Below are 12,106 nucleotides of genomic sequence, written 5' to 3'. Positions count from 1 at the left end.
AAGTTGGCTGCTGATGCCACTGCACTGCTCTCTCATAAATGAAATGCTTTCTCAGGTTGGAGGGTTTACCTTAGGGAAAAATTTTAAGTGCTGGCTCAAAGTCAGCAGGTGCTGTCAGCTTGTCAACTTTTTTACTATGTTGTTTGTTGTGTTGAACTTTTACTTAAACTGCTGTGGGACTAATGTTGTTATCTGGCATAAACTTCTGCAAGTACCAGTGGGTTCACCCTTACAACAGCTCCAATCTGGTGCCAGACACTGGGTAAAAAAAAAAAAAAGTGTATTTACGAGGGTCAAAGAATGTGCTTAGAAGGGCAGTCACTGAAACCTGGCCATAAGGATCATATAAACAATTCCTACATGGTGAAAACCCCCAGAACATGATTTATGCTTATGTGTCTGAGCAATGGTTTGATCCAGACACACGTTCTTCATTACTTAGCGGCACAGCAATGCTTGCTGCATATTTGGCACCATGCAAAAATGGATTTATCCCTACAATCTGGAGACACATTGTCCTAAAATTTGGCTGTATGGGCTTGAACTAGGGATTAAACCAATTTCTATTTATAGCTGTTCACCTTTAACCTAGACAATACCAACCCAGACCTCAGTCAACAGTTGCTGCTAAAACGGTATTTTGCATTAAAATAATATCTTGCATGGAAAGTCTGTTGATTTAGAGTCTCTACTCACCATTTCAAACCAGAAAACCACCGAGACCTACAATTTCAGCATCTTTCGAGGTCGATGTCTGACATCAGCATTACTTACTGCCTGACATCAGCATTACTTACTGCCTGACATGATCAAGCCAGTTATTTCCTTCTGCCTCATTCGTTCAGGATGGCAGCACCCCTAGAAAAAAGGATGGACTTTTTAAGCTAGACAGTTCTCATGCAGAAGGCGGAGTCTGACAATTTAACACGCCGTTTAAATAAGATTGCTTCTCTATCCTGTTAAAAATGGTGTGATGGGAGAATTGAAGCATTATCTAAGTTGCATGGTTTGAAAACAGCTACAGCGTCTTTTATTTATAGTAAATTATTTGCAAGTGTTTATCTTTTTTTCCCCCATTGAAACAGGGATGTGATTGTAACAGGTCCAGGCAATACCGAGATATTCTGCTTACACTTCTCTTCCTCCTGCCCCTGTGTTAATCCTATGTGGAAGCACAGGAAAGGGCTTTGTCTTTCTGGACTGGATTTTGAAGTCTAGCCCTAACATAATGCAAAATTCTAGATAAGTAATTGCAAATAGTTTCCACTTAGTTTTCAAAGTAAGCTTCCTAATTGAAAAGTAACATTTAATACTCAGAAAAAGATTGTAAGTAGTATAAGACAATAAACCACATTTGAAATACCAAACTACATATTGAAACCAGAAGTTACTCATACTACATGCCCACCATAGGGTTCCACCATAACACTTTATATATCTGTGCTAAATACTTTCCTCGTGGTCTTTGCTCTGAGAAAATATCTCAGAGCATGAAGCCCTTCCAGATATCTCTCCAACAGCCTGGAGCTGTTTGCTGTGGCCCCCAGCTCAGCTGTGGCAATGGATTGCACAAGCTCCCTGATTCTGCCTTGGGTTTTCTTGGCTCATATAACCTGTTTACACAGGCGTATAGAAAATTGGGCTCATTACCACTCTCATGGGAGGCTCTCCTTGTAAATTAAGCTAGAACAACAGTTGCTGTTACCCAAAATAAAGTTCATGCTGGAATCCCATCCACAGAGCAGATAGACATTTCTGAAGCCATTTTCCATGTCCATACTTAAAGTCTTCCAAGGGGCTGGCTGTGCCAGGTCAGGCAGATGGTCCAAGACAAATGAGAGAGCAAAAACCATGCCCTGCTCCTCAGGCCTTCCCATTCTCCCGACTTCAGCTGAGCTGCCTAGTCCTGCTCTCTGCCTTCTTCTGATTGCCTCTAACTTTGGGTCAAATGAAAATTTCTGCAGCACAACTCCTGTGCATTTTATATTGTTGCTGGAATGGACTGTGATGCTTCATGGTCCTGTGTGTTTTGCCTAAAAGGTATTACCTCTGCATAGGCTCAGAAAAGACTTGGCAGTGCCTGTCAAGGAAGCTTCTATCTCAAAGACACAGTCCTCAGCACAATATTTTGGGAGAAACCAGTCATCTGCCTAGTCCGCTGGTATGAGTTTGCTTTCACTGAGCTGAATATGAATATGAAGCTGAATACTTGCCAGTGGAATTGCATTCATTAAGGGGAAAAAAATGAACTCTAATTTTCAATTTACCGATTAGGATGTTTATTTATGTTCTGCCTTTAAGGCATCTTGTAACAGCAGACTATCATATTTTGGTTCTCACAAACCTCTGCAGTAGAGAACAAAGATTAAGTGTTTACAATTTTTTCTTAATGAAAAAAAATCATTGCATTGTTGCAGTTTGATTGTATTGAAATGAAATCTCCATTTCAAATAAAAAATTAACCTGACATTTTAGCATAGGCATATGTATGCATGTATATGTATATATCTGAATTAAGAGACTTTCAGCATGGTGTGTATATATACTTCTATACATATATACTTATCTATATTTGCATGAGCTGTATGCATACATGTGATTATGTATTTTCATACTCATTCCCTCTCATCTTTTTTTTCCCCCAAAGTATTTAATACCATATTCGAAAGAAATTCAATTCATACAATGAGGGCCAGTGTTTTAAAAAAGTTTATCATGCTAAGAGCTGAAGTTTCATGAAAATGTAGCCTTTATATTTGCCAAATATGATTAAATCTTTTTCTAGAGGTGGAAAGAAATATAGAAAATGAAAGAAGCATCATGTTTCTTCACTCCACCGTTACACAACTTATAGTTGTGCATGACTAGAAAGTGTTGTTTCTTTTTTTTGCAGAAATTGGATTAAAAAAAAAATAGTTTCTCAGATTTCCCACATAGCAAGCAATATCTCCATTCTTTTTAGTACAGGGAAATAATCCTTGAGAACTTATAAATAATGTAAATATATAGATTGTGGTTTTCTTTTTTTTTTTTTTTGAGAATTGTTTCCTGGGGGAAATAATAATGCAGTTCAGTGATGCTAGAGATTTTATGGGTACCATGTATGAAACGAATGCTTGCTTAATTGTTTCGAGCATATAAACGTGAGCTGAAAAATGCAAGATCATAGCAGCTGCAGAGAAGCTGATCCTAAGGAAATGGAACTGGGATTCTTGAGCTTTAGCTATGGGATAAGCCTTTGATTTCAAAGAAACAACTGGTCATGTTGGTGCATAGGGTAAAATTACCTACATGCAACAGAAACGAGTGGTGCACAGGGTTACTGGAGGAGATTTGAAGGACTGAGAAATAGGAAGTCTGCCTAAGACTACTGTGCAGTTGAAGCAAATTGGAACTTAAGGAACAAGAAGCTGCACAACAGAGTAATGGACAAGATGTCTGCAGCCTACGAAAAAGACATTCCCTTTCATACCTAGACACAATACCTATGGGTTGATCCATGCATTCATGGCTTTACTTAGCTATTAAGGTTGTCATATAATCAAAATGTGATCTGGAAAATAGTCAAATATAGCATTTATTGAAATTTGATTTAATGGCTAAAGCAGGTGCCTAATAACGATGAGAGTCTGAATATGTGCTTGGTGCATAGCTAACATCCTCTTGCATCAATAATCTTTAATAGACACATATCAGAAGATAACCAACATGAAAATGGTTCACAATGCCTGGATGTCTGTATATAAATAGTACTGAGATAATAATGACTATAGCTAAGTTTAACAAAACCAGAGACATTAGAATCAGCCTGTCAGATAGGCTTTGGACACATATGCAAGCTTCTATACTTATCTGAACCCAACCTTTTTAGTTTTGACCATTGCCAAGAAAAGCATTGATCCATATCCCATTTCAAAGTGGAACCACACTAAACATTCAACTGAAAATTAATAAAGTTTGTTAAGCCATCAATTGCTCTCCAGCAACACTTAAGAATTTCTGAATTGGTGTTTACTGAAATGCAAATCACTGATCCTAAGTCCCACGGCCTTCATAACCATAATTTAAAAAATAATTGCACAGACCAAATCGTCTCACTGCTTGAGTATCTGCCAGTTGAGAGTTCTTTAACTTCTGGTATTGATAAATTGCTCTAGTCCCTTCCTATAACACATTCCTTACAGACTGCAGACGGTAAAGAGGAATTAACTGGTTTCAGGGGAATAAGTTTCCTAGTCTTACTGCATATGTTCACTCATAATATAAGGTATGGAGCAACAGAAAACCAACGGGTTGCGCTGCCCATGCCTTTCTCAATACCGAAGCGCTTCTGTCCTGTAGGGTTAATACAGCCTGAGGCGGTTATGGGTTTGCCTAGTGCTTTAGTGTGAAAGAAAGCAGGTTCAGGACAGCTCAAATAAATTCTTCATTCCCCATGTCACTGCAGGGAGCAGAAAACAACCATAATACAATGTGTTGTGGCCAGCCCTCCTCTCCTCCTTCTGTTCAGTCCTCTCCTCTTATATGAGCCCCTCACCACAAACTGAGACTGAGAGTGAGATGAAGCTCTTAGTCTAGGTTTTCACTGATTGGAAAGTCCCCCAAAAGAAGTGAGGCAACCCTTAGGCCTTTTGCCTGTTTTGTCCTCTCTGAGAAGAACAAAGGCAGTTTTATGTAAGTTAGATGTGAACCTGGTTTATATATATCTTTTCCTACCTTAATCTGGCTGCAGGCCGATCATCCCCCTAAATCTCAGTTTGCTGTATTCTTGGAAACCTCTCCTTGTGCCTTTGGGAAATGCTTTTTATCTTAACTCCTCTAGTTTTATTCTATTTAATGTTTCTCCTCTTGACTGGCAAACATCCTTGCAGCAGATTGTGAGAGACTGAAAGAGTTAATGTCTCAAACATTGTGGCAAGGCGAGGTGCAGTTTGCATAGCAACAGCAGGGATCTGCTCACATGGGACAAGGAGAGCGGGATGTGGAGAGCGTGTTGGAGGACACGCAGTTCTGGGTTCTGATGTACCTTACATAACAACTTACCATGTATGGCCAGAGGTCACACAGAGTTTATCTGAGGAAGGGGCTTGCGACCACCTGAGAGACCCCTCGCGACCATCCCTCCTGGCACCTGCGCAGAAGATTGAGAACTTTCTAGGACAAAAACCATATAAGTCCTCAAGGGGCGTAACTGGAGGCAGGACTAGAGTCTAAAAGACATGCCCCCAAGGAACCAGGTGCGTGCCCATCAGTGGACGATTGCCATGCCTGTCATCATCATCGCGGGATCCAAGGGTGGTGACCTTCCCTTCCCTTCCCTTCCCTTCCCTTCCCTTCCCTTCCCTTCCCTTCCCTTCCCTTCCCTTCCCTTCCCTTCCCTTCCCTTCCCTTCCCTCCCCTCCCCTCCCCTCCCCTCCCCTCCCCTCCCCTCCCCTTCCCTCCCCTCCCCTTCCCTTCCCTTCCCTTCCCTTCCCTTCCCTTCCCTTCCCTCCCCTCCCCTCCCCTCCCCTCCCCTCCCCTCCCCTTCCCTTCCCTCCCCTCCCCTTCCCTTCCCTTCCCTTCCCCCTTCCCCCTTCCCCCTTCCCCCTTCCCCCTTCCCCCTTCCCCCTCCTTATAAATGTTCCAATAAGATTCCACTGTTGCCAACCCCTTTATGCTTTCCCAGTTTTCCAAGTGGATGCATTCCATGTTCAAGTTGTTTCCACCACAAATAAAGTACTTAATTGATTGTTTAGTGTCGTTTCACCTTAATTTAGTCCAAGGGAATTTGCGAATCTAAGTCACTCCCAAGTGGGGTGGAGAGGGACCTGGCAGGCAAACGCTGACTCTGCCATGTGGCTACTCTTATCGTCCTCATAACCCTTAGACATAAACCGTTGACTAAGTCTGAGACTAAGACTGGATCCAGCCGCACCTAGACTCCTCTCTGAGAAGGAGTTTAGAAAGCAAGGGGGTCCTGTCTGAACCTCATGACTCAATGGGAAGGCCACCTCTTTTCCGTTAGCCACACGCCAGACTCACGCCCTTCACGTGACATATTCGGCATCATGATTTTCCTTCTCCCTCCCCCCCGGTGGGACGTGACACAGATGACTGAAGGAAGTGTCATGTTAAGTTAAACGATGCCACTGCAGCACTAAAAACAACACAGCCCATTACAGAAGAAGCCCAAAGCTCCATAGGGAACCGTGAAACTGGGAGTCGGTAGTGTCCGTATATTGATTGCTTTCTCCTAAGTTATTTAACAAATAATATATTATATTATGACTCTAGCAAATCATAGAATGTCCATTAATGTTCAGGGACTCCACATGGATTAAGCTTTAGGTTTCTTTAAACACTGGAGACTTCTGAAAACACAGCACATTTCTTGTTGATTTTAAGGCAGTAATTTTTTTCTTTAGATTTGTTTGGGTTTTTTGGCTTTTTTAGTTTTCCACAAGAAATAAAAGCTCTCATAATGCATATCATGCAGTGTCTAATTATTTTGAGCAAACATATCATCATAGTCTAATTATAATCCAAGTTGGCCAGGATTCCATCTTATATTTTGGTTAACTTCATATATAAGTTGCTATTTAAAAAAAAAATATATTATCACCCTTATCATTAACATCATTAGGAGTTTTGATTATTATTTGCATCTAAGGGCTCTATTCACACATCAATCACAGTTCCACTACAGCAAGGGTACAATAGGGAACAAAAGCCAGTCCCACCTCAAATAGCTTAGAGAATGAATTTAATGAGTAGCAGCCTGACAGACAAATACAAGAAAATTACAAGATAAAATTTATGAACCAGGAATGTTGTTATAGTCTCCAAGATTCAATTCAGTTTTCAGTAAAAGCTGGAATGAAATGTATTCATTTCTCTTGTTAAAAGCATAATCAACCTTAGACCTAAATTTTGAAAATGGGTTACTGATTTTGGCTGTTTTAATTTCCAGGTAGATAATCAAGCCTACTTAAATGAGCCAGATTTTCAGCAGATGGGAATAAAGGCAACTGATAAAATGAGATATTTAAAATTACTACTTGTTGTGGTTGAGCCCCAGCTGGCAACTAAGCACCACACAGCCACTCACTCACTCCCCCCTGGTGGGATGGGGGAGAGAATCAGAAGAGTAAAAGTGAAAAAACTCGTGGGTTGAGATAAAGACAGTTTAATAGGGAAAGCAAAAGCTGTGCACAAGCAAAGCAAAGCAAGGAATTCATTCACTCCTTCCCATGGGCGGGCAGGCAGGTGTTCAGCCATCTCCAGGAAAGCAGGGCTCCATCACACATAACAGTTACTTGGGAAGACAAACACCATCACTCCAAATGTCCCCCCCTTCCTTCTTCTTCCCCAGCTTTATATACTGAGCATGATGTCATATAGTATGGAATAGCCCTTTGGCCAGTTGGGGTCAGCTGCCCCAGCTGTATCCCCTCCCAGCTTCTTGTGCACCTGGCAGAGCATGGGAAGCTGAAAAGTCCTTGATTTAGTATAAGCACTACTTAGCAACAACAAAAACATCCCTGTATTATCAACACTGTTTTCAGCACAAATCCAAAACATAGCCCCATACTAGCTACTATAAAGAAAATTAACTCTGTCCCAGCCAAAACCAGCACACTACTCATTTTTCAAAATTCAGGCCATACTTGTTAATGAAAATCAGATCATTTAATCTTAAGGTGAAGATTTAACTATCTGGAAAGTTACAAGTGAGTTCATTCAAGAGTTTGAAGGAGTTCAAAATGACTTGTTCAGGATATTTTACGGATGATTCAACCTTTTTTATGCCTTTCTCACAAATGGCTTTACTTTAACATTGGTAATTTTGGGTGCATGTCAATTTAAAAGATGCTTGTGTGATATGTTGTATCTCATAGTTTAATAAAACAACAGCAACAGCAACAAAACTTTAAACCAAGCTACTTTATTATCATTTTCTTTATTGGTGTTCTCATTTATGCTAGAAAAGTTAATGAAAGCATGCTTATCTTTTGCAGCGTGCAGACAGCTCCATTTACACTTTGACCCCTAAATGAAGAATTTTTGTTCCTGGTTTAAATGGGAGACGAAGGGGTTTCTGCCTCTCCAGGGTAACAAAACACTGGAAGTCCAGGTTTTAAGTCAGATCCCCTCTACAGTTCACTGCTCATTTTGAGAGTCTGATAGATTTCATCCAAATGTGGAGCTCTTTTGCCCCAACCTGCTCTGTGCTAGCCTCAATCTCCACCTTCTCCTTTGAACCTTCCCCTGTCCTGAAACAGAACTGCTGTGCTGTTCCCTCAGTCTCTCCATTGAGTGCAGCTAATCCTTAAAATTTAATTTCCAGTGATGCAAGACAAACATTTAAGCAGTTGTCTTATAACATGAAGGTCTTTGTCCTTATGCAATTTGTTTTCTCAGGAAAACAAAACAAAACAAAACTGTATGGACTTATGTTCCTGAACAGACCTTTTTCTAACACTAAACCGAAGAGTCAGCCACACATATCTTGGAGACATGTACAAATCCTCTGCAAAAGTAGGTCAAGATTTCTTTATTGGCAGTAGTTAGCTGACTTGGTTCCTTGTTTCTTTTATCTTCTTGTGGGGCCTCCCATAGGGCCTCCACATGTAGCCAAAGAGCATTGCACTTGGTTTCAGTTCAGCAAGGTGTTTCTGTCAGTGCTTTTCCTTGCTTTCAAGACAGATACTGTGCTGGGCCTCAGCCAAGGTGCAGAAAAGGATGTGACAAGATTGCACTGGCTTTTTGATTTATCTTTCCTGGCCTATTGGTTAGTAGAGTACTAATGGACACTGGTGTAAGGAAAGGGATGACAAATCTTAGGACCTGTTGGCCGGGCAGAATTGTGTCACACATACACTCAACTTGTGGCTTGATATAAGATATTTAATCTCTCTGTAGTTAAGCCCCATCTGTAAAATGGATGTCAGGACATTGCTACAGCAGGAGCTGTTGTAAGAGGGAAAGGGTGTATAATTAATAGCTGACTAGAGGCTGGATGGCAAAATTCATTGGATGGTGGGTAGGTTCATAATGAATTTCTGACCTGGGGGACAAACATCAATGGTACTTCATTACTTGAGTCCTGGGATGAAGAAAAGGCCCTGTATCATTAAGCAGCTGTGAAGGAAGTCTGTAAATTGGGAAAAAAGAGGGAGGTGGAGAATCATCTTTTTCAGCGCACTGAAGGGAACTGACCACACTGCAGGTAAAGGAGCTCAAGCAAGTTAAAACCACAGTTTAATCCATTTTCTTTATCTTTCTTTTAGGATTCTTGATGCTACATATAGTAAGATCTGTTTTACCTATCTGCTCCTTTTTGTCCTCCCTTTCTGCTCCACATTTGCATTCAAAGTTTCATATGAACTCTCTTCAGAAAGTTCACCTAGGTGTCTCCAAGGTCTTGATTCAAAGAGTCTCACCTGCCCGGTCCTGCCAAAAATATTTTTCCTTCCTAATTGTCTCTAGTTTAGAGGGGCCCCGATAACCAGATTATTTACTTTCCCTCATAAAGTTCATTCTCAGCGTTGCTGTCCGTGATACAGTTGAATCTTTCTTTGGTCCTGGGACTTACAGATTGAGTAGCCTTTCTCCACTCTCTGATTCAGAAGTAAAGGAATGTTGTATCTAAGCATCCTTAATGCTCTCTGTCATCTCATAGACGATAAACTTTAATAAATAAAATGGCAACATGTGTTAGAGTCATTTGGTAGCTACCACCTGATTGTTATAAGAGCATGGTAAGAGAATCCTTCTGTACTTAAAAAAAATATTAAAAATACAAAAATAAAAAAATTCACCCACTGCTGTTTAATATGCAAAACTAAGTCAGTTGCTGCAAGCAGCACTAGGCAAATCAGAGCATTTATTTGAAATAGGCAGTATGTTAACATAGGTTATATTTACACCTCACATGGCTGCTCTCTGTCATCTCTCTCTCTGGTTGCCCTCCAGAACTTATGTAGGGCACTGTCCTAAATCCTAAAATGCTCATCCAAGGAAACTTCTGCAGTGGGTGACTGCAGATGAATACACATGTTGTCAGCAAAAGTTCTGCTCTCTCCAAATACAGAGATCTACTAGGTGCCAGAAAATCCTATGAGAAAAAAGAAAAATGAGCATTTCGGGTTAGCAGAACACAATCATTACCTCAGAGAAAACAAAGTTTTTCAGTCCCTAATCTTGCATAAATTTAGGTGCCTTCCTAAGTTCTGGATTCTCCTTTGTAAAGTAGGTATTTTTCAGAGTGGTACAATCCTGAGGGCTTGAGGAAGATGTGCACCTAGGCAGAGACATGGGCACAGCGCTGGAGCTACTTTGAAATAGTGACAAATGTCATCCCTCAGCACTTTTTTAAAAAAAATGCTTTTCTTAAAGCTTTTGTAGATTTTTTGTCAGTCTTAGAAACTGGACTGTGTATAGTATTATATAGATTTTCTGCTGTCTCCATATTCAAACTACAGTAATGGCTGATAACTTTCTGTTCAGGGGAGTCCAGCTGATGTGGACATGATCCCTTAGGACTCAGCATTGCTGTTAGTCAGGTTGAACCAACACTGGCCATTTCCTCCAGAAAAGCCTAGTGCTGTTATCGAGAAAGCAGACCAAGTGCACTGTTTCAGGTAGCTCGTAATTACTGCCACTTTCAGATCCAAATGTGTAACTCAGCTTTATAACTTTTCTTTTTCTTGGTCTGAAGATGTAATCACCAACATATTTTTGCATTCTTGTAAAGGCAGAGAAAAAGAAAGGGAACCTGCCAGCAAGCTCTGTTGAACAATTCTCATATAAAATGCTTTTGTACCAATAGCTGGTGCTGGAGATGTGGGAAATCCTGGGTTTTGAGTTTTGACTGTATTGTAAGCTAATTTTCCAATCCTATATTAAAATATAAAAATTGCTCTTGGTTTTCAGCCCTTGGAGCCATGGAAGAGAGAGGATGGCGCATTTTCATGCCCAAGTCTCAGGTAAATGAGGTTCTGGTTCACGCCCTAGCAGAACATAAACGTTATAATGGGGTTATATTAAATAAAATCAGCTGTTGTAATTAAACCAGCATCAGGTCAATGGAATGTAATAGCACTCCAGCAATGGCCTTTTTTGGGCTATTATTCATGTTAGGGTCTGTAGCAAGTAATTACCCACATCATTACTGGAATCAGTTTTAAGGCATCACTTCAGGAGGAGAAAACAACTTTTTCAAGTTATTCCCTTACTGAAATGAGAAAATGGAATATTTCCAGGCAGAAACATGGGTTATCAGGTCAATGAGGAAGGATATCAGTAAGAGAATTTGGTAGAAGGTATAATGGTAGTAGGATTATTTCTTTTTATTTTCCTTTTTAGAACATTTTTTGGAATAGAAAGACTGGATTGTAATTCCTGTCACTAATTCCAGCCTTCTGCTATCTGATTTACCATTTGATATACTATCATAGTCAACATTGTTAAGCATCCTTTACCATCCATGTTTTATATGTTTATTCCTGTTATTTTGGTACTATTGTAGAACCTCAACAGATTCTCCTACTGTTCCTTTATCCTATTGAAAATACTTCCTTACTCCCGACTTCTTTATCTCACTCCAAATATGTGAATGGGAAAGAAGAGAACAACTGCAAATGGTTATAGAATAAGTTAAATCTGCTAAATAAATTATACAGAAAAATTAAAAGCTGCTAGTATGCAGTATAATGCATATTTTATTATTTCCCCCTTACAATGTTGTTAAAAAATACATAACCTCTTGCTGTATGAATATTTCCTTGAGGAAGGTGCTCTGTAGCTCTGAGGCAGGATAAGTAGCATGTGATGTGGCAGCTGTAAGGTAACAACATGTTTTCCCATAAAAAGCAGACTAAATGGGGACATAAATTCCATATAAACTGTCAGCATGTCAGCTATGCTAACACTGGGTAAGTGTTATGTTAAGAGCTACTGTCGTGTAGGAGTCTGAGGAGTGGCTGAGGGGGGGGGAACCCTCCCGTTGAGTCACGAGGTTCAGACAGGACCCCCTTGCTTTCTAAACTCCTTCTCACAGAGGAGTATAGGTGCGGCTAAGTCCAGTCCTAGTCTCAGACTTGGTCAACGGTTATTTTCTAAGGAC

The sequence above is a fragment of the Mycteria americana genome (assembly GCF_035582795.1).
Source record: "Mycteria americana isolate JAX WOST 10 ecotype Jacksonville Zoo and Gardens chromosome Z unlocalized genomic scaffold, USCA_MyAme_1.0 Scaffold_18, whole genome shotgun sequence".
Classification (NCBI taxonomy): Eukaryota; Metazoa; Chordata; class Aves; order Ciconiiformes; family Ciconiidae; genus Mycteria; species Mycteria americana.
This window is presented reverse-complemented; position numbering follows the sequence as displayed.